The sequence below is a fragment of the Anopheles arabiensis genome, chromosome 2, assembly GCF_016920715.1.
Source record: "Anopheles arabiensis isolate DONGOLA chromosome 2, AaraD3, whole genome shotgun sequence".
Lineage (NCBI taxonomy): Eukaryota > Metazoa > Arthropoda > Insecta > Diptera > Culicidae > Anopheles > Anopheles arabiensis.
This window is the reverse complement of record NC_053517.1, coordinates 109140909-109153113: the sequence shown is the minus strand read 5'-3', so window position 1 is coordinate 109153113 and position 12205 is coordinate 109140909. Positions and strand designations below refer to the sequence as shown.

Below are 12205 nucleotides of genomic sequence, written 5' to 3'. Positions count from 1 at the left end.
TAGTATGGATTAAACAAAAACATTTAAACATTATTGGAAACATTGATTGTACACTTTGACGCAATTCGTAATAATTCGTAGCATTAAATTTTAAAATGATAACATAAAAAAAGATCTTCTCACCATTCCTTCGAACCGGATTTGAACCAGTGACCTATGGATTACTGAAACACACATGCTGCTGAGCGTGTGTTGGTGGAGAGCTGAGAAACTTTGCATTGAGACAGTAGGAGGAGTGAAAGTGTGCATTGTTTGCAATTACAACACAAAGCTTTCTCGCACTGACTACTGACTCAACACAACAAACCTCAACACACCCGTAAACACAACTACTCAAACGCGCGGCGCTGAAACAACTTCTACAGTCCACCGCTCTACCAACTGAGCTATCGAAGGCTTCGAAAGCTCACCTATAGCTGCACCAATAAAAAGCCCTACCGAACTGGAACGTGCCTCCACAAAACAATAGCAGAGAAAGAGAGCAAAACCAATAGGAGAGGGAATTCACCACCAACGTCTCGGAGCAGCGGTTGCTGTTTGTTGCTATAAATAAAAAGTGAAAGTAAAAGAAGCAAATGGAATGGGGTGGGAGAGCATGCGCTTGGTCTCCCATTCAATTTTTAAAGATTAAGATCGCTCCACTAAGTAAACGAATGTTTAAAAACATTAAATCATGAATAAAAATGAATTAAAACCACCAATGTCGGCCCTTTGAGCCGGATCGAATGCCGTATCTCGTTTGGATTGATTGATCGGAGCGAGCGATCCCCAAATTCCCAATCATTCATCAATGCTGTGTGCTTGCTTAACTCCTTCATATCAAAAGTCGCGCTCCAAACCTTCGGACTTGGCAGTCCAGTCCTTCCACACCACAAAAATCATCAACCTTCATTATTCGTATTAAAGTACCATTTCCAAAGCTAAAATCCACCACCAATTGGCAGAAAATGTATAAAGCAATGTACAAGCAGCGCAGGAAAAACAGATTGAGCAGCGAACGAAGCGGAGATAATTGTGTAGCTTCTCGTGCTAATTGTCTGTCTTCCTCTTTGGATTGCACACGTATTCGCAAGGACGAACAGGAAACAGAGCTGCCGCTGCTGCTGCTGCTGTCCCACCATCAACCACTCCTGAGATAGCTGTAAATGAGTCGATAGTCGCTTTCTCTTCCGGGCGCTCATGGCTTTCACACTGCCTGCCTGCCTGGCTGTGTGTGCGATTGCTTGCTGCTAAATCGCGACCAACAGAGAGATTACCTCGAGCCGAGGACGATTCGGTACAAAAACTAAAATCCCCCCAAAAACCCCATTATCGACAAAGTAGACGAAAAAAACGGAGTAAGAAATTATCCCTCAGCGCATTATGATCACGATCGCTTCCTGTGCCATAAACATGCTTTCTTTCCCACGAGAACAACAACATCGTCTTTCCAGCCAGCAAGTAGTATCCACAGAGTTCCTCCTTTTTGTCCTGTTTTGATAGCCAAATGTGTCATTGTCATTTTGGGTTGGTCAGTAATAACGCAGAGAAAACGGTTACGGGAAATGGATGAAAAAAAGTAAAACGAAAACAGTGTTTGCAGTGTATTAAAGTTTCTTCTATCAGCACAAAGAAAGCAACAACGCCTCAACTCCTTGCCTCGGGCCCTTTTTTCATCCTTCTTTTTGATACGGAAACCCCCACCAATGTGCACCGCACAACTGTAAATCGATACTCCCTTTTGGAGAGGATAAAAGTTTTGAATGCTCCACAGCCAAGAGATGCACAAGATCTGCAAAACGTGAAACATAATCAACATAAACAAGCCATAATTGCATTACCCTCCTCAAACAACCTGACCCGCACAACCCGCCACACCATGACGTCGTCGCCGTCTGCCTTCGTTGTTGCTGCTTACTTTCATGTTGCACGCACGAAAATAAAATAAAATGGACGCTCAAACTGCGCGTCTCCCTTGTGGTGATTTATGAACAAACCTTCGCTCGAGAGGCGGCAAAAGGAAGGGAAATAAAATACAACCCTTACCTAGCCGGGTGGCCGACTTGCGGGGATAGGCCAAACAGGAATCGGAGCGAAACAACAAAGTGCATAATCCGCTGACTCGATTGGCGGAAGCAAACAAAAAACTGCTGCTGGAAGCAACTGCTGCTTCAAGTTGTGCTGTGTTCCAATTCCTCTTGAAGGGTACCGAGACTCGAAGGTTCGAGGAGGACGTGAAAGATGGAAAGAAGAAACGGTATCCTGAGGACACGAGGAGACGAAGGAAGGAAAGAAGGAGTGCCGACACGTGACCAAACCGATTCCAAAGTGGACCGAATATGAGCGCGACTCTAATTGCGTTGGATTTGCAGACAGCACGGGGATCTATTATTTCGGGGTGGGAGATGGAGTTGGGTTGGGTTGGGTGGGTTAGAGTCCACATTGAAGGGTCGTCGTGCAGCCAAAGATGACTGATGAGTGACGGCGGCGGACGACCGAACGATGGTCGCTTTTGTCGTTTAGACGGTTTTTATAAAAGATCGGTTTCTAGGGAGCATTTCACAGGCCCAGAGATGGAGGACAGGCGAACAAGACGAAGGACCGCCCGAGTGTGTGTGAGTGTGCCTGTGCACTGACTATTCCGTGGTGCTTGCGGAGTACAATTTCCAATTATCTCCGCAGGGGTTCTCCGTTTCAAAAAGGACTCGATGGATTAAGGATACGCACTCACACACACACGTACAGCCAACGAAGGAAGAAGATGGTGGCCGTCAGGGTTTCTGTTTGCGGAGGATTTTACGCAGTGGGAGGAGACTCGTGCTGGCAGGCAGGACGTGTTCTGACGAGCGAGCGAACATGCTTTAGGGTTAGCAAGCTTGTCATAGGCCATGTTTTGTGGATTATTTGTAACAAAACGAGGCGCGTTTCTGAAGGATAGTAAATGAACATCGGCAATACATGGTTTGTTGTATGAGGACAATATTTGTATCCAATGTTACCACTTCCAATTAGTGATAGAAATGCACAAAAATTCAGTCCCTATTCCCCGTTGGAATAATTCACATTTAATTGTGAAAGTACAAACATCGTCATTCACAATCGATTCAAACTAAATACAAAAGGTTATATTCGCACATTGAATGAGCCCCGGGCAAGACAAAATGCTTTTAAATTGATTTCCTCTTCCTAACTTATCGGACATCATCTAATGCCCTGGACAGTTGCAATTGTGGACATTTCATTTCCCCAACACGTCCTCATAAGGAACTCACATACATCACATCAGACGGACGACGACAGTCGATTGAAACAATGTGCACTAATCAATCTCAGTTCTTGTTTGCTTGAACGATTCGCATGTCTGTGTCCACGTCGATCGTAACCATCTTCTTCTTCGTGACGTTCGTTCTTTTGTGTTTCTGGGGATGAAAATCATCTCGACTCGACATCGATGATACCAGTGCTCAGGGACACGATTCAATGGGTTTGTTCGATTAAACTAAATTACCATTAACCTTGGATTGAAAGGGTATGTGAATGACCGTACACACTCAAGGTAGGAGAGGAAAAAGGATATGAGAGTATACCATGTATATTCATCATCCATAATGCACTTAAACAACAGTGCACAGCGGAAAAGAGGAAAACTGTTCAAGCTTTAAAGAAAAAAGCATATTGATCCTTCGAACCGGATTTGAACCAGTGACCTATGGATTTCTACAATGATTTGGAGGTTTGATCACTTCTTGAGCGCTCACACTCCAAACTTTCTCTACAGTCCACCGCTCTACCAACTGAGCTATCGAAGGCGTCGAGGCTTGTTTTCCTCAGTTGCAAAGAAATACAGACAGAAAACGTTCACTTTTCCACCTCCATTTCATACTCAAAAATAGAGTGAAACGTGGACAAGAGATAGTAGCGCGACGCGTGGCCACTTCCACCGTTACCTGGCGATCAAGAGCGCACAGTGGGGAGGCTTAATCGTGGGTCAATTGCTCAGTAAAGTCGAGTAAAACACAACATTTGATAGGAGCTACTGCAAGCAAAATAATCTCCCAAACTTGCTCCTTCGAACCGGATTTGAACCAGTGACCTATGGATTTCTACTAACAGGTGATCATCAGATGCACTTTGAGATGCTTTGGAACTGATGATCGACGCTAAAACTCGCTACAGTCCACCGCTCTACCAACTGAGCTATCGAAGGATGTGTAGACATCAATGTAATTGTCGAAAATAGGTTTTTGTTGAAAAGACGACAAAATTTATAGATGAGTTTGACGACTGAGTTATCCTAACAATCATTCACGTTATTGTTAGAATTATTAACGTGGGAATAACCAACGATACTGGAGGATGTTTTCCTATGACAGCTCTTTCTTTCATCTTCGTTTACTTGCGATACGTGACGACATGTTCTTTCCACCTTATCCAGGATTATCTATGAAACTAAATAATTGAATTAAGTAAATTATTTCCATTAAAAAAATGGTTTTCACACTCCTTCGAACCGGATTTGAACCAGTGACCTATGGATTTCTACAATGATTTGGAGTTTTGATCACATGATCGTACTTCTCCTAACTTTCGCTACAGTCCACCGCTCTACCAACTGAGCTATCGAAGGCTTCGAGGCTTGTTTTCGAAAGGTGCACTGAAAAACAGACAGATAACACTTACCTTTCCACCTCCAGTATGTGATTGTTGCTGAAAAGTAGAGTGAAACGTGCTCAAGAGATAGTAGCGCAACGCGTGGCCACTTCCACCAGTACCTGACGATCAAAAACGCACGGTGGGGCGCACGCTTAATCGCGTGGCAATGGCTTAGACAATTCAAGCAAAATAAAACATTTGATAGGACCTACTGCAAGCAAAATAATAATCTTCCAAACTTGCTCCTTCGAACCGGATTTGAACCAGTGACCTATGGATTTCTATGCACAGGCGATCATCAGATGCACTTTGAGATGCATTGTAACAGATGATCGACCCTCAACCTCGCTACAGTCCACCGCTCTACCAACTGAGCTATCGAAGGTGTTGAAAAAGCAGAAATGTGCATCAGAGTTCAAACATACAAGCAATCAAAAGATGTCAAAATCCATACAAAAAATCGGCATCCTTCGAACCGGATTTGAACCAGTGACCTATGGATTTCTTTTACAACTCTTGGAGGTTTGATCAAGTTTTTGAACGACTTGAAAGCAACCCTCCGAATTTTCTCTACAGTCCACCGCTCTACCAACTGAGCTATCGAAGGTATTGATTGCCGAAGATGCATCGATCATCGGAGATGTTAGGCAAACTTCACCAAAAACACGAAGCAAAACGTAAAAGGAAAACTGCATTTATTGTTCACTGCAGACACACATCGAACAGTAGCACACCAAATCATAAAGAACAGTTCACATTAAACCGTTCGTTGCGTCAGCCAATTTGTTAGTCGCTCGGTAAAGGACATGATTTTTTAAATTAATTCCTCTACCTTAATCACACCATTTGCTGTCTGTGGCAGGCTGGGATATCATGGGAACCGACACAATAAATGCAAGCTCGCGCATTTTTTCGCCCTTCTGCTCCTGCAATTCCACTCTACACTCGAACGCAAACGTACACTCGATTTGTGCTTGTAAGTTTCCGCCCAATTTGGTTCGAGTGAAATCAATTTTAATCATCCCATTTTTCCCATGTTCTTGCCGGTGTGGTGGGGAGCATTCGATATCACACACACACACACACACACACACACACACACACACACACACATACAGCAGTTCAGGTACTTGCTGCTCATTAAAGAAGAAATACAAAAAAGGATCGTCCAATCGAACATAAAAATCAGGACCACAAGGAGAAGCAGCAGCAGCAGCAATGCGTAATTTAATTTCGAAACAACACCAACAATGCTCACTCCAATCAGTCTCCCAGGCCGTTAATTCATTTGCTTTATGAAGAAGGAGAAACGAGAACAAAACTTCCTCTTTGGGTTGTATGGCGCGCTGCCTCGAGTTCTAAAGAACATAACATTAATTACAATTATTTTGAAAGGCTACAACAAAAATAACAGCATCGTCCTTTAAAGCTCTCTCTCTCTCTCTCACTCTCAACAATCACTTCACGTTCTCATTCACACTAAAGCCCTGGAATCCGTGTATCGCCGGGAAAGTGGAGAGTTTGATGCAATTGTTGCCCAATTGCACCAACCCGCTAATAAAGCGTATCATTTGTGTCAGCCACACGTTTATTTCCATTTCCTGTCCCCTCCATCCAGAAGTGTAGTAGCTCCGTTACGCTATCATAACCCTTTCCCAAAACCGTCCTCTCTGTATGTAATCAACGGACACAGGAAGCGCCCAAACCGAGCCCAACGATCAACCGAACCATTTCTTTTTTTGCACTCTCTTATCTTGCACTTTGCTACCGGTTTCCTCAATTGCCGGGTAAGAAAACAAAACGCCGTGTGGGAAAACTCACTCTCACAGTTACTCGGTTCTTCTCCTTCTCGTCTCAGATATCAAGCCCAAGTGGAGCCTTCCCGAATAGAGGTGATTAAATTTAAATGCGTCACCGAAGCATATAAACTCTCCCTCTCTTCTTCTCACTTTATTGCTCTATCTCTTCTTGCTACCCAAAATGGTAAGTATAAATTATGTTCTGTCCATGGTGTTGCCGTTTTATCAAGGTCACCTAAGGGGCTTCTCCTCTTCCTTTTCCTTCCAGCGGACAAAAAAACGACAACAACATCCACCATCACAGGTGCACCCGATACGAAACAAGTGGACAGAATCACGTTTTCTCACGCACTTTTTCGGTGTATTCTCGATTACGACAACACCTGACGACAACACACACACACACACGCACTGACTGGGGCCCGGGGGTGCACTGAACGTAAAACCCGTCAATCAATCGAGAGACAAGTTTTGTCCAACGGCGTACATTCTCGGTGCGCCAGCATGAGAAATAAATGAATGAAAGTCCCCCCCCCCCCCCTGTCCGACAACGTTCTCCCCACAACATTGGAGTGGCAGCAGAACGACGGAATCGGGCATGCAGCATGTGTTTCATTCACAAAACGCAATTCATCAGCGCGCGCGTATCATTTTGTGGTGTCTTCTTGCCGTGATCGAAACGTGCGACACGGCAGGCACAGGAAGAGAACCCGTTTTTGGTGCTGCGTGCTCGATTTTGCAACATCGTAATACAATGAGAAGGTGGTAAGAGGGGAGGAGAAGGAGAGCAGCAGCAGCAGCATGGTGGCATAAAACCGGGAGTCAATCTTAAAAAATGGTGCGCGCATTACGCCACTTAAAAAACGCCATTTCCTGCGTCAGTGCATTCGGGGACTATTATTTACTTTCTGGCAGATTGGACAAAGACACAGAGAGAGAGAGAGAGAGAGAGAGAGAGAGAGAGAGAGAAAGAGATAAAAAGGGGAAAAGTGGAGGACAAGCAGAGGAAAAGGAATTAATGATGATCACATGATGTGCCAGCCAAACAGGAAGTAGTCCTGCGAGCAATCTCACGAGAAAGGCGAGAACAATCATTTTTTTTCTCTCTTTATTAAGAACTTTCCATCATTCTCCTCGTACGTGTACAACAACAAGAAACAAAAGGGGGAAAAATGATCTAATTTAACGCTACTACTTCTTCTACAGTTTCCAATATTCATCCCTATTGCAACTGTAAACTTCACCAATAAACTATCGTTAATCTGAGCACAATAAGAGCACATTTGCTTTGCACTAAACAAAACGTGGCGAAATCGTAAAATCGTAATTCCCACCTCCTGTTTTATTTATTGCCCCTATTCCCTAAGACTTTCTAAGCAAAAGAACCAACCTCACGGCTTAGCACATATTAAGTGCGTCCTGATGCACCAAGATCCTAAAAAACCCAGCAGACCACCGCTGGGCCGGTCGTACAAAGTGGAAATAATTAAGCATTTTTTACGCTACACCAAACCCCCCTCCCTGCGCGATTTAATAATTTTACCTCAAACTGCTGAGTGTTGCGCTTGGAAAATGTTGTATCACTTCTTGTTCAAAGTAAGGCACCAGAAACGGCAAAAGGACGAGATGGTGGTTCCGTTTCCGAGGGGGTTCGTCTTTTTTTATGAAAATGAAAACTCATTGCTCAAATGCTGAAGCGCATGCTGAAGAATCGCTTTGCTAACGACTTAACTCCCGGAAAATGCGACACGTGACCGCCACGCGATCAAGAAGTTGAAAGCTTCCTCGCGAGAACAACACAACATCCCCCGGTGGTGTGTTTTGTGCTACACAGGGGGGAGAGTTCTTTTTTACAAATATGTGAGGAGGGTTTCAAGATTTGAGAAGCGAGAAAAATACAATAAAAAAGAATCCAATAACAACCTGAACCATCGTACGTCAAGTTGGTATTATTTTTCATTAAGAAAAAAAATGCACAACTCGCCCTCCCTAGGTGCGCGATGAGTTGCGTTTGTTCTCTCGTTGCGCACTGTTCCACACAAAACCATCAAAGAAGATGCATCACGTAACGATCCTTCGATAGCTCAGTTGGTAGAGCGGTGGACTGTAGTTGATGGCAAAGGCAGTCTTCTCACAACACTGCGTGATAGAATTGTTCACGCCACTGCGTGATAGAAATGTTCACGCTAGGATGGCGGCGGGACCCCCCTGAGTCCACCCTTCCCCCCACCACTGACCACACAGTAGAGCTTCAAACCCCATTCTCGCTTCAATGAAGATACGCCGCCTCTTCAAATATAGATGTATAATTCAATACACAATCTACCCATTGACCTCTACTCTTCTGCTTAGTGGAGAGAAGACATGCCCAGCTCACAAGTAATCCATAGGTCACTGGTTCAAATCCGGTTCGAAGGAGAGAGATTGATTGTTGAAACAGTTTTTTTTTATTATACTACCCTAACTTTTTATTACCAACACTATTTTAGCATCAAAAATGCATATATCAAGCAAAAATGGAACTTCTCTTTATGAGCTCATAGTTGCCTCATACAGCTTAACTGCTCAGTTTGTTAATAACATTGCTTTACAGATTTACTCTCTTTCTCTCCACTCTCTATAGATTGCACGCCTAGCTTGATAAGGGCCTTGCTTACTTCCATGATCTACCCCACCACAGCACAACAACAGCAACGTTTGCGCACTCCACCACTCCCAAGCAAAAGCGCTGTAGCAACAACAAATGGCGGTCACTCACCAGCTGATTGCTTACTTTCTGTTGTAAACAAACTGAAACCGCTGGAGCAGGCTCCCCCCCCAACTCACACTCCGATTGCGAGCAGAAAGCGGGTGTGCCTTAAACCGGTGCAATGACTTACTTTCGCTCCACGTCACTTGCGTCGCACACGATTTATACGGCTTGCGGTTGGTAACGGTGGGTGGTGGGTCTTGTCGGTAAAACATTCCCACCGCCAAGCTTTATGAAACCAATAGACCAACCACATTTCCATCGCCTTCGATAGCTCAGTTGGTAGAGCGGTGGACTGTAGAAAATTTGAAGCGAAGTGATTTGGTAGAGATAATGTAATCATTACAAAGTTGCATTGAGCTTATCACTTTCAAACAATAGAAATCCATAGGTCACTGGTTCAAATCCGGTTCGAAGGATCGTAGACATCTATTTTTTTACCACAAACATTCCACAGAAATCAAATGCTATTTTTAAAGTATTCAATTTGCATTCAAGATTTTTCTTAAAAGGTGGATTAATTAAAACATCCTTAATGCTTCTTTTAAGTGAACTGCTCAAGAGCTACAATATTATCCAATCTCATATTGAATGAATATTTCCTGCAAAAAATGGAATACATCTCAGTTAAACATCATCTCGACAACTATATTTGTGACTACTCATCCTTCGATAGCTCAGTTGGTAGAGCGGTGGACTGTAGCGAGTTTGGGGGTCGATCATCTGTTACAATGCATCTCAAAGTGCATCTGATGATCACCCTATGAATAGAAATCCATAGGTCACTGGTTCAAATCCGGTTCGAAGGAGCCAATTTGAGAGATTATTTTGCTTGCAGTAGCTCCTATCAAATGTTTTGTTTTGCTCGACTTTACAGAGCAATTGACTCGCGATTAAGCCTCCCCACTGTGCGCTCTTGATTGCCAGGTAACGGTAGAAGTGGTCACGCGTCTCTTGAGTACGTTTCACTCTACTTTTGAGTAATAATCACAAACTAGAGGTAGCAAAGTGAGTGTTTTGTGTTGGTTTTTATCGACAACTTTCGAAAACAAGCCTCGAAGCCTTCGATAGCTCAGTTGGTAGAGCGGTGGACTGTAGAGAAAATTCGGAGGGTTGCTTTCAAGTCAAAATGCACTTGATCCAAACCTCCAAGAGTTGTAAAAGAAATCCATAGGTCACTGGTTCAAATCCGGTTCGAAGGATGACGATTTTTTGTATGCATTTTGACAACTTTTAATTGCTTCTATGTTTGAACTGTGATGTACATTTAAGCTTGTTCAACACCTTCGATAGCTCAGTTGGTAGAGCGGTGGACTGTAGCGAGGTTGAGGGTAGATCATCTGTTACAATGCATCTCAAAGTGCATCTGATGATCACCTGTGAATAGAAATCCATAGGTCACTGGTTCAAATCCGGTTCGAAGGATCAAGTTGTTGTGAAGATTATTTTGCTTGCAGTAGGTCCTATCAAATGTTTTATTTTGCTTGAATTGTCTAAACCATTGCCACGCGATTAAGCGTGCGCCCCACTGTGAGCAACTGATCGTCAGGTACTGGTGGAAGTGGCCATGCGTTGCGCTACTATCTCTTGAGCACGTTTCACTCTACTTTTCAGCAACTGGAGGTGGAAAAAATGAACGTTTTCTGTCCATATTTGTTTGCAACTTTCGAAAACAAGCCTCGAAGCCTTCGATAGCTCAGTTGGTAGAGCGGTGGACTGTAGCGAAAGTTAGGAGTAGTGCGATCGTGTGATCAAAACTCCGATCATTGTAGAAATCCATAGGTCACTGGTTCAAATCCGGTTCGAAGGAAGTTTGAACAGTTTTTTTCTTGTTGTTTGAACAGTTGCGATATCAATGCCATACGATAAGCTACATTTTTGTCCACGCATCACATTTATCGTTCCATGCGCAAAAAATGAAACAAACTGCAATGCACACCAGCAAAACGTAACACAATTGATGAATATTATTTTTACTTTAATCCACCCTTCAAGCGAACGTACGTAATTAAAACAACAATAATGTACGTTTCCATATGCAAAGTAACGCCTGGTCGGACAATCGAACCGTGCGTGTGCGCGTGTGTTGTAGCCGGAAAAGTAATAAAATTGAAAAGCAACATTCAAAATCACCTAACAACGAGCCACACGCGCACAGGTCACGTGCGACAAATAATTTCTGCCCCCAAGAGGAAGGTTAGAATAATGGAAGAATAGATAAAGGCGGTGCACACATAGAGCCAAGTGAACATGATTGTCGAATTCAATTCCGTTTCCCTTCGCACACACGCGTGGGCACGTACACAATCGTTCCCTCCCTTTGGCAATGGTGATGAACCATTTTCCAGGGCACATTAAAAACCGCCGGAGAGAACATCAGCAAGTGAATGTTAATTAAAGTTACAACTTCCGCCCGCTCTCTCCGCGAATGTTAGGGGCAGGACAAGCCACTCTATCACGACATCGAAAGTGTGCCTGTCGGAAGGATTCGATTGTTTAAACATCCGCCCTCAGGGAACACATCCCAATGCTATATCGCATGTGACTATACAGCCAGCCCGCCAGCCAGAGTATGATCGATCAAAGCGCAGCCAGTGCAATCCCACAATGAAATTCATTAAATCCAGCGAACGGCCCCGATTAATCGTCTGTCAATGCTGAAGGTCACACGTGGGGCGAGGAAAGTTCACATAATGATCAATTTTCAATTTCCATTCGAAAAGGGAAACAACTAATTACAAGGCTCACCTCAGGGATAGGCATTCTCCTAAAGGCTGACCGTTTTCTTATGACCCGGTTTGAATTTTAGCTAAGCGAGCAGTGCAAGCGAGCCTCCTGTTTATGAGCTGGCCGGGGATTTATGATTGTGGCGGGATTGGGACCTTCAAGTGTAGCTTAAAATTATTTACGATCCAAAATATTTGCAATCGTAACTCATTTGAATGGGATGTTGATTGGTTCGGAACGCGGGCACAAGAGAGGGAGAGAGCGAGAGAGAGAGCCGTTAGGGAATCGGATACAGCTA

General features: G+C 43.8%; 10 non-coding genes across 10 annotated transcripts; 5 read left to right on the top strand and 5 right to left on the bottom strand.

Moving 5' to 3' along the window:
- Positions 1–3658: 3658 nt before the first annotated feature.
- Positions 3659–3788, bottom strand: Trnay-gua. Its single transcript has 2 exons — positions 3752–3788; positions 3659–3694 (listed from the first exon to the last, which is right to left on the bottom strand). It is a non-coding gene; the product is annotated as a tRNA-Tyr (tRNA).
- Positions 3789–4044: 256 nt separating this feature from the next.
- Trnay-gua lies at positions 4045–4186 on the bottom strand. The gene is made up of 2 exons: positions 4150–4186; positions 4045–4080 (listed from the first exon to the last, which is right to left on the bottom strand). It is a non-coding gene; the product is annotated as a tRNA-Tyr (tRNA).
- Positions 4187–4480: 294 nt separating this feature from the next.
- Positions 4481–4606, bottom strand: Trnay-gua. Its single transcript has 2 exons — positions 4570–4606; positions 4481–4516 (listed from the first exon to the last, which is right to left on the bottom strand). It is a non-coding gene; the product is annotated as a tRNA-Tyr (tRNA).
- A 269-nt stretch (positions 4607–4875) lies between these two features.
- On the bottom strand, positions 4876–5017 carry Trnay-gua. Its single transcript has 2 exons — positions 4981–5017; positions 4876–4911 (listed from the first exon to the last, which is right to left on the bottom strand). It is a non-coding gene; the product is annotated as a tRNA-Tyr (tRNA).
- An 81-nt stretch (positions 5018–5098) lies between these two features.
- Trnay-gua lies at positions 5099–5239 on the bottom strand. The gene is made up of 2 exons: positions 5203–5239; positions 5099–5134 (listed from the first exon to the last, which is right to left on the bottom strand). It is a non-coding gene; the product is annotated as a tRNA-Tyr (tRNA).
- A 4205-nt stretch (positions 5240–9444) lies between these two features.
- Trnay-gua lies at positions 9445–9599 on the top strand. The gene is made up of 2 exons: positions 9445–9481; positions 9564–9599. It is a non-coding gene; the product is annotated as a tRNA-Tyr (tRNA).
- Positions 9600–9846: 247 nt separating this feature from the next.
- Positions 9847–9989, top strand: Trnay-gua. Its single transcript has 2 exons — positions 9847–9883; positions 9954–9989. It is a non-coding gene; the product is annotated as a tRNA-Tyr (tRNA).
- Positions 9990–10241: 252 nt separating this feature from the next.
- On the top strand, positions 10242–10382 carry Trnay-gua. The gene is made up of 2 exons: positions 10242–10278; positions 10347–10382. It is a non-coding gene; the product is annotated as a tRNA-Tyr (tRNA).
- An 81-nt stretch (positions 10383–10463) lies between these two features.
- Trnay-gua lies at positions 10464–10605 on the top strand. Its single transcript has 2 exons — positions 10464–10500; positions 10570–10605. It is a non-coding gene; the product is annotated as a tRNA-Tyr (tRNA).
- Positions 10606–10865: 260 nt separating this feature from the next.
- On the top strand, positions 10866–10990 carry Trnay-gua. The gene is made up of 2 exons: positions 10866–10902; positions 10955–10990. It is a non-coding gene; the product is annotated as a tRNA-Tyr (tRNA).
- Positions 10991–12205: the final 1215 nt, after the last annotated feature.